The following is a 16163-nucleotide window of genomic DNA, read 5'->3' as shown; positions in this document are numbered from 1 at the left end:
CACCATCACTACCGCCTCCACCTCCACCATCTCTACAACTATCACCACCACTACCATCACCACCACAACCACATCCACCACCAACTCCACCACCTCCACCACCACAATAACTTTAACAAAATACCTATTGCTGACACTATCAGTTTATACCAGTAGATACCACTTTCTGCCAATCACTACTCAATTGGGATCAGATGTCACAGATGTTTATTTTCAGCTATAAATTTTGATAGAATTTTCTCTTCTTGCATTTATTTGATTCAACAAAATATTAAAAGGAGTTCTCAATGTATTGGTTACCTATAAAACAATGTCTACTATAGAATATTCTCCTTACCACAAATTTTGCCCAAGTAAAATGTATAACAAATGTAATTTTTGCCATTATGAAGGTATATTTTTCTACAGTTGTTATTAAATACATTTCCCCTTTTCTTTAGAAGTGAATGGCAGTGCTGATTACACATCACCATCTAGGTAAGATTTCATATTTTAAAATACATGAGATGTTTGGGGAATGCAGAGATAAGTTAGCTTATACTTCTGAGATAGATTTTATTTGAGCAACATCAGTCAAATTCTGTCCAGGAGTTTCTATGGTAAATGAAGAATAGTTTCTAGCATCTACTTAGAGGACATTTTTCATTGACTTCTCTACTTCCTATGATTCTCCGGGGTTTTTGTCCTTTCTCACTTGCTCTCTCATTTAACAAGTCTATTCTGTTTAGAATTTTACCTTTTTCTTGTTTATCTTTTTCCTGTGATTTTTTTCCATTTCTGAGAGCAAAGTGTTCATTTTCTTCTGAAGACAGATAAAAGAATCTTGAATTTCAGGATTTTAAGACCCTTAGAGTCTTAGATGTGAAGCTCAAACAAACAACAGTAACTTATATGGATACAAGAAAAGAGATAAATGAGGTTTTTCACTTAAACTCTTAATTATAAGGCTGCAGTTCTCCTGACTTATTCACTAGAATGCAAGAGTCTAATTAGAAGATTATACTGTGTGTAGTGGAGCTATGGAATGGTGCAAGTGTAGAATTAGCATTTTGTTCACATAGAGGAAGATGGGCATGAGTAACCAGTGCAAGGTGGAGCTTGAAGAGGAGCAACGGTGGTTTGTGAAGAAGTGAGCATTTTAGAGAAGTGATGATAATATGACTATAGCGTATGACAATTTTGACAAAGAAAATATTAAAATATACATGTAAAGATATTAAAATTAACAGTCAGGTGGTGGTGGCACGTGTATTTAATCCCAGCACTCAAAGGCAGAGACAGACAAATCTCTGTGAGTTTGAAGCCAGCCTGGTCTACAAGAGCTAGTTCCAAGACAGGCTTCAAAGCTACAGAGAAGCCCTGTCTTGAAAAACAAAGAAAGAAAGAAAAAGAGAGAGAGAGAGAGAGAGAGAGAGAGAGAGAGAGAAGAGAAGAGAAGAGAAGAGAAGAGAAGAGAAGAGAAGGAAAGGAAAGGAAAGGAAAGGAAAGGAAAGGAAAGGAAAGGAAAGGAAAGGAAAGGAAAAATTATCTCAGAAATCTAGGTTAGAGCTAGAGTTTTGTGGGTAAACTTCTACCAAACAAGTTCAAATCCATAGAACGCCTCAAAGATGGCTGTTGCTAACTGTATTTATAATCCCTGTACCATGGAAGGAGGAGACAGGAGACACTCTTGAGCTCTTCAGGCAGCAGTCTTTCCAATGAGTAATCACTGAGTTTAAAGAACTACTGTGTGGAAAACCATATGGGACCAGTGAGTAACTCAGTGGGTGAGCACACTTGTCATTTAGACCCATTTATCTGAATTGAGTGTGGTTTAGACAGTTTTGCTATGGCACATAGTGGATGCTATGAATCTTCAACCAAGCAGAAGGATAAGCAAGGTCAATATAGCTGGATGCTGTACTGCAGTATTCTTTGTTTTTGACAAGGTGTGTCACTAAATTCAGGGCCTCAGATGTCCTCGACATGTGTGTTGAATCATGGGGGTACAGTCACAGTCACTATGTAAGAAATTTTATTACCTCTGTCTCTAAGGACCACAGCATTAGCCATTTCTTTTGAAATATATGGTCCATATACATAGGCAACAAATAGGTCTTCCTAACTATCTGTTTGACTCTTGAAATGCCCAACTGAGATGTGTCCTTGACACTGGCATCCTAGAATTACTCAGAATCTCTGGTGTCTGTGCAGTTCATGACAGATAATTTTCTTCCACATTTTAGATGGAGCTTTCAAAGTGGATAGACAAGCAGTTCTGTTCTTTTTGCATTTCAAAACTTGTGCTGAATTCTGTTAATGATCAGCTACGAAGCAGGTTGTATTAACAGAGTCTTATGTTACAGACAATGGAATACATTCTTAAGGATGAAAAGTTCATCTACATGTAATGTGTTTAGCCATTATTTCCAAAGTAATAGCTCTCTGTATGAAGATGAAAGTCTATTGTTTGTTATTCTCATTGCTGTCTAACTAACTCTCCCTACCTATTCAAAACCTTAATTTATTTAAAAACTTTGTGTGTATTATTGTGTACCCAAGAATGTGGTAACTGAGGTGTACAGTAGAGGGCTTCATATCTTGTTGAGTTACGGAAGTTAATGAGTTGTCCCACTTGGGGGCTGTGAGCCAATCTTGAAATGAAGCAGAGTCCTCTACAAGAGCAGCAAGCTGTCTTCCCTACTGAGCCATGGCTCCAGCATCATATTCAAAACCTTCTGTGGAGTCCACATGATCCTGATCTTCACAGGGAGTTGACAACCTCAGTCACTTGCTTGTCTTATCTGGCAGAAGACTTGTGATGGTACCGTTCTTAGTTACCACATCAAGAGACAGAAAGACACCAGAGTTTCTTTCTCTCATACCAGAAATTTATGAGCAGACTCTTGATATTTTATTCAGCATCTTTGCTGATGTGGTGGTAGACCTCATACCTTTGCAGATAGGGGCCTACTTCCCATTGCACCCACAAGTGGTCTGTTTTGCACAGTAGTGAATTCTTTGAATCTAAGTAAATTTTTTGGATTTAAGAGTCAAACCACATCGTGATTCTTCATCATCTTTGTTTAAAGAAAGTTTTATCTTTTATGTCAACTAGAAAAAAATAAAAGTGAAGGGCCATTCCTCTTCATGATGTTCATGCTCAAATCAATTGGCCTTGTCAGGGTTAAGAGTAGTAGGAAAATTGAGGTCTTTACATGAATTAGTTTTCAGTCCCCATTGATTGATTACTTCCAAAGTAAAGGACACTTATGTTACTTAATTAAATGGGGCTATGTATCAATATAAATTTGTTACACATTATGAAAGTCCCAATATACTGGAAATTAAATGATCCCAAAGGTATATGACAACTAATACCCAAGGTGGGGATTCATAATTTTCTGATATTTGTAACATTTCAAGGCTACATCTTAAATCACATGTTAGGCTTACTTGGTATTCTAAGTGAGTTCAGCATTAAAAACAATTCCCTTTGCTATGTTATTCATTCATTTATGTTGCTATCCTAAGTCAGTTAGCAGTTGTGTGAAATAAACACAAAGACCTAAATAAAAATGTGCTTTTTTTGCTATTTGTGTGCATATATGTGTGTATGTTATAGTGAAGAGGTAAAGATTCAAATTTTTGTCATTTCTTCTATATGAAGAAATATGGTAAGGACAGCAGTTATCAATCATAATAATCTGCTGAAGAATGAATTCAAAGTTGTTTTGCCAGGTGTTTGCACATGACTTTAGTCCCAGAACTCAGGAGGAAAAGGCTTACATGGTCAACATACTAGGTTTCAGGACAGTTGAGCTACACAGTGAGATCCTGTATCAGATAGAGATTCAAAAATAGAGAGTTTAGAACACTTAACAAATGTTTTCCATATGAATAGTAAATCAGTGATAACTTTTAACTTTTGTCACAGTGAAGGAACATCTTTCAAGGAACCAGAACAGAGAAGTAAAAAGCCTATCAGGTTTAATGAAGGTAACATTTTTATAGTGAACTATTCTATCTGTTCCTTTCTACCCTAAATAAAATAAATAAGGATAAAAATTTTAGCACTTCTAAAGAGTCAAGGAAATCAAGTATAATCTGGCTATTTTGTTTTAAAATTTGTTGCCTAATGTTCAGAAAAGTCAGAATGAATAAAATTATTTTAAGCACTTTCAACGATGAAAATACACTGCCAAATATGTTGCATATTTGATTTTGACACTGAATTATGTGTTGTGTTTTTGTAAATGAGACTATGGAGACCTACATAATCTCACTGTAGCAAATTGAAATGCTGGAAATTTGATTTTTCTTGCTATTTTTAGAACAAATGCTTTGTCCTTTGTAATGCCTATGATTACAAGTTTGGGTGTTACTAGAATGTAATTATGTCACAAATGAAACTTAATAACCAATTCCTTTCATTAATTTCTTACCTAATGAGGTAATGCACAACATCTGGGTTTTTAATTACTTGGCAATTTCTCACTTGAGATAGTTTTCACTAGCTCCGTAAAGGTTATCTTTATTGACTATGTCCTTAACTTTACAGAAGCTTCCCATTTCAGGAGGTCCCATTTATCTATTGTTTCTCTTAGTGTCTGTGCTAATGGTATTATATTTAGGAAGTGGTCTCTTGGGCCTGTGCTTTGAAGACTACTTTCCACTTTCTCTTCTCTCAGGTTCAGTGTGGTCAGATTTATACTGATGTCTTTAATACATTTGGACTTGAGTTTTGTGCATGGGGATAGATATGAATCTATTTGTATTCTTCTGCATGATGGCATCCAGTTATGCCAGCGCCATTTATTGAAGATGTTTTCTTCTTTTCTATTGGATGATTTTAGCTTCTTTGTCGAAAATCAGGTGTTCATAGATGTGTAGCTTAATATCCAGGTCTTTGATTTGATTCCATTGGTCTACTTGTCTGTATTTATGCCAATACCAAGTTGTTTTCCTTACTGTAGCTCTATAGTAGAGCTTGATGTCAGGGGTGGTGATGCCTCCAGAAGTTTCTTTATTTTACAAAATTGTTTCGGCTATCTGGGTTTTCTTTTCATATGAAATTCAGTATTGTTCTATCAAGGTCTGTGAAGAATTGTGTTGGGATTCTGATGGGGTTTGCATGGAATCTGTAGACTGTTTTTGGTAGGATTGCCATTTTTACTATGTTGATACTTCCTATCCAAGAGCATGGGAGATCCTTCCATTTACTGATAGTCTCTTCATCTTCTTTCCCCAAAGACTTAAAGTTCTTGTTGAACAGGTCTTTTACTTCTTTGGTTAGTGTTACTCCAGGATATTTTATTTTATTTGTGTCTATTATAAATAGTGATGTGTCTCTGATTTCTTTCTCAGCTTCTTTATCATTTGTATATAGGAGAGCTATTGATTTTTTGAGTTGATCTTGTATCTTGCCACATTTCTGAAGGTATTTATCAGCTGTAGGAGGTCTTTAGTAGAGTTTTTGGTGTCACTTATATATACTATCATATCATCTGCAAATAGCAAAAGTTTAAGGTGGCCTACTGAATGGGAAAACATCTTCACCAATACCACATCAGAAAGAGGACTGATATACAAAATATATGAGGAACTCAATAAATTAGACATCAAAATTCCAAATAATCCAACTAAAAATGGGGTACAAATCTAAACAGAGAATTCACAATAGAAGAATCTCAAATGGCCAAAAGACGTTTAAGGAAATGTTCAGTATCCTCAGTCATCAGGAAAATGCAAATCAAAAGAACTTGGAGATGCCATCTTACACCAGTCAGAATGACCAAGTTCAAAAACACCAATGAAAGCTTATGATGGAAAAGATGTAGAGTAAGGGGAACACTCCTCCATTGGTATTGGGAAAGCAAAGTTGTACAACCACTTTGGAAATCAGTATGGCAGTTTTTCAGAGAACTAGGAATCAATCTACCTCAAGACCCAGCAATATCATTCCTGGGCATATACCCAAAAGATGATCCTTCATACTATAAGGACATTTGTTCAACTATGTTCATAGCATCATAGCCAGATGCCCCTCAAATGAAGAATGGACAGCAAAAATGTGGTACATCTACACAATGGAATACTACTTAGCAGTAAAAAACAAGGAGATCTTGAACTTTGCATGCAAATGGTTGGAACTAGAAAAAAAATCCTGAGTGAGGTAATCCAGACCCAGAAAGATGAGCATGGTATGTACTCACTCATAAGTGAACACTAGCTCTAAAGCAAAAGATAATGAACCTATAGTCCACTACTCCAGAGAACATAAATAACAATGTGAACCTTAAGAAAAACATATATAGATACTCCTGAGAAAATTGGGAGCATGGGGCTGGAGGAAGATGGGAGAATAGAATAAGGAGGAGTAAGGGAGAAGGAAGGGGGAGGAGAACTTGAGGGAAATGGATGATATAGATGGGGAACAGACAGAGACAGAGAGCAAGGAAAGAGATATCTTGATTGAAGGAGCCATTATGGGGCTAGCAAAAAACTTGACACCAGAGAAATTCCCATGAATTCACAAAGATGACCCTAGCTAAGACCCTAAGCAATATTTGAGAGGGTGCCTGAACTGGTCCTGCCCTGTATTCAGATTGATGACTATCTTAAAAGACATCCTACAACCTTTATCCAGCAACTGATGGAAGCAGAGGCAGAGATCTATAGTGGAATACTGGTCTGAGCTCCCAAAGTCTAGTTGAAGAGTGGGAGGAGTGAGAATATGAGCTGATGTGGGATTTCCCTCTGTGTTCTGTCAATATGTTCTATTACCATTGGCTAATAAAGAAACTTCATTGGTCTATGGAAGGCAGAATAAAGCCAGGCAGGAAATCTAAATAGAGATGTAGAGAGAGAATTGGCAGAGTCAAGAAGATGCCACTTAGCTACCAAAGAAGAGAGACGCATGTTGTTGCCAAAGAAGAGAGAATCTGAAACCTTACCAGCAGGTGGTGACACAGAGATTAATAGAAAAAGGGTTAATTTGTAGTTAGCAACCTCTGCCTGAGCAGTCCAGAGTTAGCGACCTCCATGGAGGCAGGCCCTATCAGGCAACCTTCTGGGACCAGGTCCAATCCCGCGACCTCTGCAAGAGCAGTCCAAAGCCAGTGACCTCTGCTAGAACAGGCCTGAGCCCTTGACCTCCTCTGGAGCAGGTCTGAGTCAGTGATTTGTATCAGAGCAGGCCCAAGCCAGGGATTTCCATGGGAGCTGGCCTGAGACAACCACCTCCAAGCAACCAGGCCTGAGCCAGCGACCCCCATGGGAGCAGGATAGGGCCAGCAACCTCGATGGAAGTAGGCCTAAGTGGGCAAACTCCCTGGGCGCAGGCCCAAATGACCTCTGGGATTGCAGAGCAAACTCTGGAAGTGCCAAGTGAACTCTGGTAAGGTCGAGTGACCTCTGCAGTGACTGGAACTGGGGTCCTGACTCCATCAAGAGGAAGAACTATTAGAGCCTTGGATCCACTGGCACCTTGAAGAGTGATCACTGGAGACACAGCCTCAACTACACCAATCAGAGGAAAAAATGGGTAGACAAGATAAGAACACACACAACAACACAAAGAACAATACAACACCAACAAAACCTAGTGATTCTAAAACAGCAAGTCTTGAACACCCAATAGAGATAAATCAGAAGAAAGTAAACAAAAAATAATTTTAGGAGAATGTTTGAGGCCTTTAAAGAGAATATGAAAGGTGGAGCAAAAGACAAAATTTGGAAGAAATCAACAAATCCCTTAAAGAAAACGAAGAAAAAGCAATCAGACATGTGACAGAAACATTTAAAGACTTGAAAACTAAAATATATACAGTAAAGGAAACACAAACTAAGGGAATTATGGACACCATGAAAAGACCAAATCTAACAATAATAAGGATAGAAGAAGGTGAAGTCCAACTAAAAAGCACAGAAAGTACATTCAACAAAATCATAGAAGAAAACTTTCCCAACCTAAAGAAAGACATGCTTAAGAAGGTGCAAGAAGCTTACAGAATACCAAGAAGACTGAACAATAAAAAGTCCCCTCCCCACATAATAATCAAAACACTGCATACACAGAATGAAGAAAGAATATTAAGGGATGCCAAGGAAAAAGGTCAAGTAACATATAAAGGCAGACTGATCAGAATTACACCGGACATGTCAATGGAAACTAGGAAAGTCAGAAAGTCCTGGTCAAACGCTATGTAGACATTAATGGATGCTAGCCCAGGGTACTATACCCAGGAAAAATTTCAATCACGATATATGGACCAAACAAGATATTCCATGACAGAACCAGATTTAACCAATACCTAGCCACAAACCTAGCTCTACACAAAGTAGGAGAAGGAAAACACCAACCCAAGGAAGTAGCTACATCCACAAAAACACAGGCAATAGAAGATCTCACAACATCAAAGCCCAAAGAAGGGAAGAACAGACACAGTCTTATCACCAACAACCAAAACTAAATAACAGGTACTAGCAATCACTGGTCATTAATATCCCTTAATATAAATGGACTCCACTCACCTATAAAAAGACACAGGCTAACAGATTGGATATAAAAACAGAATCCATCCTCTTCTGCAGCATACAAGAAACACAGTTCAACCTCAAAGACAAACATCGCCTCAGAGTAAAGTGTTGAAAAAAGTTCCAATTAAATGAACCTAAGAAACAAGCTTGTGTAACTATTCTAATATCTAACAAAATAGACTTCAAACTTAAATCAATCAAAGGAGACAAAAAAGGACATTTCATATTAGTCACAGGAAAAATCCATCAAGAGGAAATCTCAATACTGAACATCTATGTCCTAAATATAGGGAATCCCCTATTGTTGCTTAAATCACACACTAAACCTCACACAATAATAGTGGAATACTTGAACAACCCACTGTCACCACTGGACAGGTCTGCAATACACAAACTTAACAAAGAAATAAGGGAACTAACAGATGTTATAACCCAAATGGACTTAACAGACATCTATAGAATATTCCATCCAAACATAAAAGAATATACCTTCTTCTCAGAACCTCATGGAACCTTCTCAAAAATTGAACACATACTAGGTAACAAAGCAAACTTCCATAGATACAAAAAAAAAGAAATTGGAATGACCCCATGCATCTTATCAGATCACCATGATATAAAATTAGAATTCATCAACACTAATTTCAGAAAGCCCACAAACACATGGAAATTAAACAATGCTCCCCTGAATCACAAATGGCTCAAGGAAGAAATAAAGGAAGAAATTAAAGACTTCCTAAAATTCAACTAAAATGACCATACAATATACACAAATTAATGGGACACAATGAAAGCTTTGTTAAAAGGAAAGTTCATAACAGTAAATGCCTACATAAAAACATTATTTTGAGTGAGGTAACCCAGACACAGAAAGAAAATTATCACATGTACTCACTCATAGGTGGTTTTTAAACATAAAGCAAAGAAAACCAGCCTAGAAACCAAAATCCCAGAGAACTTAGACAAAAATGAGGACACTAAAAGAGACTTACGGAGATCTAATCTACATGGGAAGTAGAAAAAGACAAGATCTCCTGAGTAAATTGGGAGCATGGGGACCTTAGGGGGAGGGTTGAAGGGGGAGAGGCGAGGCAGGGAGAGGACCAGAAAAATATGTAGAGCTCAATAAAAATCAATTAAAAAAAAAGAAGAAGAACCTGAGAGAACCAATATGGCCACTGCGGCTTCTGGAACTTAGTGAGGTCAGAGCACCAGAGGTTGGGGCTGGGGTTGCACGAGCCTCAGCCAGGGGTCCCCTTAGAGCAGCCCTGGCAGCTATGCCACGGACCCTGAGCTCCAGTGGAGCAAGGGGCCGGGCGAGAGGGAAGAAGTAGATCTTCCTGTGAGTGCAAGCCAACCGGCAACCCGACTGAACGCTCAGATTGGGAAAATGAATGGAGGAAGCAAGATGAAGGGCAGAAGGAAGGCTCCTGCATGGCTGAGGACTATGCTGTGGACATCGAGCATGAGAGCAGCAACCGCTTTGAGGAGTATGAGTGGTGTGAGCAGAAGTGGATACGAGGCACCACACTCCTGGAAGGTGGCTTCCGAGGCTCCGGCTTCATCATGTGCAGTGGCAAAGAGAAAGAACCCAGACAGTGATGCTGACATGGATGTCGATGGAGGTGACACTCTGGAGTATGGGAAACCACAATTCACAGAGGCTGATGTCATCCCTTGCAGAGGAGAAGAGCCTGGTGAAGCCAAGGAGAGGCACTCTGGGGCAGTCCTAAATGGTGGTCCCCCCAGCACCCGCATCACACCTGAGTTCTCTAAATGGGCCCGTGATGAGAGGCCGTCCACCAGCAATGGACGCAGCAAGCAGGAGGCCATGCAGAAGCCCTGCAAGGACAGTGACATTGAGAAAATCACGGAAGATTCAGCTGTGACTACTCCTGAGGCGCTGAAGGCTCCTGTCAGGGAGCTTGAACAGCAGCTATCACGGGGGGGGGGGGATACAAATGCCTCATCTGCATGGATTTGTACTTTATGCCCCTAACATCGATCCAGTGTTGGCATGTGCACTGTGAAGAATGCTGGCTGTGGACTCTGGGTGCCAAGAAGCTCTGCCCTCAGTGCAATACCATCACAGCACCAGGATCTACTTGTATGTAACATGAGGGCCTGCTTGTTGGGATTTCTGTCCTGCCCAGTACCCCACAGCTGGCAAGCCCCAAATAAAATCACACAGAAATCTCCATAAGTTATAAAACTGATTGGCCCATTAGCTCAGGTTTCTTGCCAACTCTTATAAGTTATATTAACCCATTATTCTTACATACGTTAGCCACATGGCTCAGTACCTTTCTCATAGGGGCAGCTTATATCTTGCCTCCTCGGTGGTCTGGGCAGAACTGCAGGAAGAGCTTCCTTCTTCCCAGAATACTCCTGTTCTCATCGTCCCACCTCTACTTCCTGTCTGGTTGACCCGCCTATACTTTCTGCCTGGCCAATCAGCGTTTATTCAAAATATAATTGACAGAATACAGACAATTCTCCCACACCACTTGTAAGTTAGCCATCCCTGCAGGCCTTGCCTGGAGCAACCCCACCTGCTCCAGCCTCTGTAACAATGAACCCCTTTCCCTTTGTACATAATTGCACACAGGTTCCCAGTGTACATACATGCACATATACACCCAAACACACATATAAGACTCTGGAGCCAAAGTGGAGCAGCCCTTCCTGCTTGCTCCTTCTGAACTTGGGGACAATGCCTCTTTTGTCTCTGTTTTTAGTGTGGGACAGGATGATAGGGATGGGGCGTAGCAGGACAAGCCTCTGAGATCTGTCTCCTAGACTGACTGACAGTCATGCAAACACCAGACAGAAGCACATATAATATAGTGTATGTTTACAATGTTGTATATAAATTGGACACTTTGCCCTACATGGAAAAAAAAGAGCCTAAAAAATTCCACACTAATCAGTTAACAGAACACATGAAATCTTTAGAACAAAAAGAAAAAATCTTACGAGGACTAGACAGCAGGAAATAATCAAATTGAGAGCTCAAATCAATAAAATAGAAACAAAGAAAACAATACAAAGAATAAATGAGACAAAGAGTTGGTTCTTTGAGAAAAATCAACAAAATAGACAAACTAAGCAGAAGGCAAAGAAAGAATATCCAAAGTAACAAAATCATAAATGAAAAGGGGGACATAACAACAGACGTGGAGGAAATTCAGAAAATTGTCAGGTCATACTTCGAAAACCTGTACTCCACAAAACTGGAAAACTTAAAGGAAATAGAAACAGTCATCAAAAGTCTTCTAACCAAAAAAAGCCCATGACCAGATGGTTTCTGTATGAATTCTACAGAATTCTAGAATTTTCAAAAAACTAATAGTCCTCAAACTGTTCCATACAATAGAAACAGAAGTAACATTGCCAAATTCTTTTTAGGAGACTACAATTGCCCTAATATCCAAACCATGCAAAAACATTATTAAGAAAGAGAGTTACAGACCAATCTCACTTATGAACATTGATACAAAAATGCTCAATAAAATACTGGCAAACTGAATCCAAGAACACATAAGAAATATCATTCCCTATGACCAAGTAGACTTCATCCCAGAGATCAATTCACCATGAAAAAAAAAACATGATCCTCTCATTAGATGCTGAAAAGACCTTTGACAAAATACAACATTCCTTCTTGGAGAGAGCAGGGATACAAGGAACATGCCTTAAATCTTTGAAGAAAGGAATTGAAGAAGACACCAGAAAGTAGAAAGATCTCCCATGCTTTGGGGAAGGTAGAATTAACATAGTAAAAATGGTAATCTTACCAAAAACAATCTACAGATTCAATGCAATGCCCAACAAATTCCCAGCAAAATTCTTCACAGACATCAAAAAAAGGTACTCAACTTCATATGGAAAAGCAAAAAACCCGGGATATCCAAAATGATCCTGTACAATAAAGGAACTTCTAGAGGCATCACAATCCCTGACTTCAAACTCTACTATGGAGCTACAGTACTGAAAACAGTCTGGTATTGGCATAAAAACAGACAGGAGGACCAATGGAACCAAATTGAAGGCCCAGATATGAATCCACATACTTTAGAACACCTGATTTTGACAAAAAAAGCAAAAAATCAAATGGAAAAAAGAAAACATATTTAACAAATGGTGCTGGCATAACTGCATATCACCATGTAGAAGAATGAAAATGGACCTATATCACCATGCACAAAACTCAAGTCCAAGTGGAGAGCTCAACATAAAGTTAACCTTATAGAAGAGAAAGTGAGAAATACACTTGAACACATTGGCACTGGAGACCACTTCCTAAATATAAACCCAGTAGCACAGACACTGAGAGAAACAATTAATAAATGGGACCTCCTGTAACTGAAAAGCTTCTGTAAAGCAAAAGACCAAACAACAGCCTACAGAATGGGAAAAGGTCTTAACTAATGCCACATCAGACAGAGGTCTAATCTCCAAAATATACAAAGAACTCAAGAAATTGGTAATCAAAAAAACAAATAATCCAATAAAAAAAATGGAGAGCTAAACAGAAAACTCTCAACAGATGAATCTACAATGGCTGAAAGACACTTAAGGAAATGTTCAACATCATTAGGTATCAGAGAAATGCAAATCAAAAGAACTCTGAAAAAAAAAAGAACTCTGAGATTGCATCTTATACCTGTAAGAGTGAACAAGATCAAAAACACTGATGACAGCTTATGCTGGAGAGAATGTCGAGGAAAGGGAAAACTCCTGCATTGCTGGTGGGAGTGAAAACTGGTACAGCCCCTTTTGATATCAGTATGGTGATTTCACAAAAAATTAGGAAACAACCTTCCTCAAGACACCACAATACCACTTTTGGGTATATACCCAAAGAATAATCAATCACTCCACAAGGACATGTGCTCAAGTATGTTCATAGCAACATTATTCATCATAGCCAGAACCTGGAAATGACTTAAATGCCCCTCAATCAAAGAGTAGATAAAGAAGATGCGGTACATGTATACAATGGAATACTACTCAGCAGTAAAAAACTAAGAGATCTTGAAATTTGCATGCAAATGTTTGGAAGTAGAAAAATCCATCCTGAGTGAGGTAACCCAGACACAGAAAGACAAACATAATATGTGTTCCCTCATAAGTGTCTTTTAGACATCAAGTAAATAAAATCCAGTCTACTATTCCCAATCCCAGAACCTAGACAACAAAGAGGATCCTAAGAGAGACACATGGGTCTAATCTACATGGAAAGTAGAAAAGGTCAAGATCTCCTGAGTAAATTGAGAGCATGGGGATCACAGGATAGGGTAAAAGCAGAGGGAGGAGGAAGGGAGAGGAGTGGAGAAAAATATAAAGCTCAATAAAAAAACAAAAAATGGGTAAATTAAGATATAAGAGTTAAGAAGTCAGAGCAAAAAAGGTCAAACAGTGCTGGAATTAATATAGTTTCTGTGTGATTATTTGGGTTTTGGTGACCAAGAAACCAAAAAGGAGGCTCTGTTTAAAATGAGAAAAGTGGTCAAGACCATGATGGGGATACCCACTGAAACAGCTACCTGAGCTAATGGGAGCTCATCAACTCTGGCATGACAGGGAGGGAAACAGCACAGGTCCAAACTAAGCCCTCTGAATGTGGGCGACAGTTGTATGGGTTGGGTCAGACTGTTGGGCCACTGGAATTAAGACCAGAATTTACCCTACTGCTTGTATTGGGGTTTGAAAACCCATTTTTGGATGGGATAGCTTGTTCAGTCTAGATATAGTGGGGAGGGCCTTGATCCTGCTTCAAAGCAATGTGCTAGACTTTGTAGACTTCAGGTGGAAAGGCTTACTTATGAGGAGTTGATGCAGGGATAGAAATAGGGGAGAGGTGGAGAGAGCAGGAGGAGGGGAGGGAGTGGGAAGTGGGACTTGTATTTAAATTGAAAGAAAGAAAGAAAGAAAGAAAGAAAGAAAGAAGGAAGGAAGGAAGAAAGAAAGAAAGAAAGAAAGAAAGAAAAGGTTAGGTTTAATTATCTCCAATAGTTGAATGGCAATGCCATGTCTTAGTAAGTGTGATAGGCTTTATGAGGAAGACTATTCCACCCCTATATGTTCTTATTTTCTTTGTTTCTCTTTGGTTTTGGAATTTGAAGTTCTGGGCATTGAACCTAGGGGTTTGTGCACATTCTGGCATGCATCCTTCCTATAATCTCTACCCTTGGAATGTTTTTCCTTTAGTATTTGTTAAGGACATTGGGGTCTGATAAAACATGGCTTAACACTACAAAGCACAATCTTTAGAAAATTTTGTGCATGATGAGGAGAGTTGAACAAATGGCATCATTCTGTATTCCAAAGTATTAGCTGCATCTCTACAGAGTCTAGAGAGACTCTGTGACAGTGGAAGGAGTTTGTTCTTTGAGCAACTGTCATCACAGAGGTTTTGGTACCTAACTTGCCATGGGCAACCACACTAGGTAGTGAATCCAAATAAATTTCTTCCCTTAAGAGGTAACATGAAAAGAGTTGGTATTATGGTAATACATGTAAGGTTCTTGTATCACGTTATGGTGAATTTTGTTATTCTTTGCATTTATAGTGATGAGGACTGGCTGAGAGCTCCCATATGAGTTACTTAAGCTTTACCACTGAGCCACAATCCTACTTGGTAGTGGTACAAATCCCCTTCCTTAGTCATGGGGGATGCTAAGAAGATCCAATAAGCTTCTCTTGGAACAAAGACAAAATTCAAATCAGCCACAAAATAGTATCTCTGTAACTTGTCGTTTGGGATATTGATTTAGATTAAGACGCCACCTTCTCTGTCTGATAGTATTCAGGTCATAGGTATTTGTACAACAATTTATTAAAAGTACTTCTTTTTGCTTTTGAAATATAAAGGGAATGGAAATTAAGAGTTCTTCATATATTTGTTGTATATAAAACAATATTCACATGAAGACTATCTAGAATTGGTGTCAAAGTATACGTGGCTAAAAAAAACTTTAGCCTTGGCATTTAATAGTCATATTTTCTACAGTTGTTTATAGCACCTTTTGTCTTTTGCTTTATTAGTGAAGAGAACTAAACGGAAGATTTCAATCGGGTAAGAGTGTATGGGTTTGAAAATACACTGAGTATCTGGAGAATATAAACTTTGGAAACTGACACTGTACTTTCCTCTTTATTTCTTCTTTAATCACAAGCCGAGTAATTACTTGTAGAGCACACAATTTTGAAATTACTGATTACACCCAGTTATAATATGAAAGACTGTTATGAATCCATGGCTAGAGAGATGGTTCAGTAGGTAAAGTGCTTGCCATGCATGAGTGATAATGGGAGTTTGGATGCCCAGAATTCACATGAGGCCTGATGGTCTTGTGTGCATCTGTCATTTTGGGAGCTTCCAGTGAGATGGGAAGGACACAGAGAATCCCCAGGAGTTTACTGAATAGTTAGTTGAGCATTTGCTTTCTAAACAAGAGACCCAGCTACACTTACACCCTGGCATGCATGTATGTACTTGAAATCACACACGCATGCAAGTGCACTGCATACATCATACACATTTATTTAAAATATTAGCTTTCAGGTCATTATCAGGTCAGTAATATGCCTGGGTCAAGTTATCTGCTGGCAAGGGTGTGAATTACAAGGCCGGGTTT

General features: G+C 38.8%; 1 pseudogene; it reads left to right on the top strand.

Moving 5' to 3' along the window:
- The first annotated feature begins 1067 nt into the window (after positions 1-1067).
- LOC121462544 lies at positions 1068-10635 on the top strand (annotated as a pseudogene).
- Positions 10636-16163: the final 5528 nt, after the last annotated feature.

The sequence above is a fragment of the Microtus oregoni genome, unplaced genomic scaffold (genome assembly GCF_018167655.1).
Source record: "Microtus oregoni isolate MIOR12 unplaced genomic scaffold, Mior012 000025F_ref0000491, whole genome shotgun sequence".
Lineage (NCBI taxonomy): Eukaryota > Metazoa > Chordata > Mammalia > Rodentia > Cricetidae > Microtus > Microtus oregoni.
Note: the sequence above shows the minus strand (reverse complement) of the source record. Positions and strands in the feature narration are given on the sequence as shown.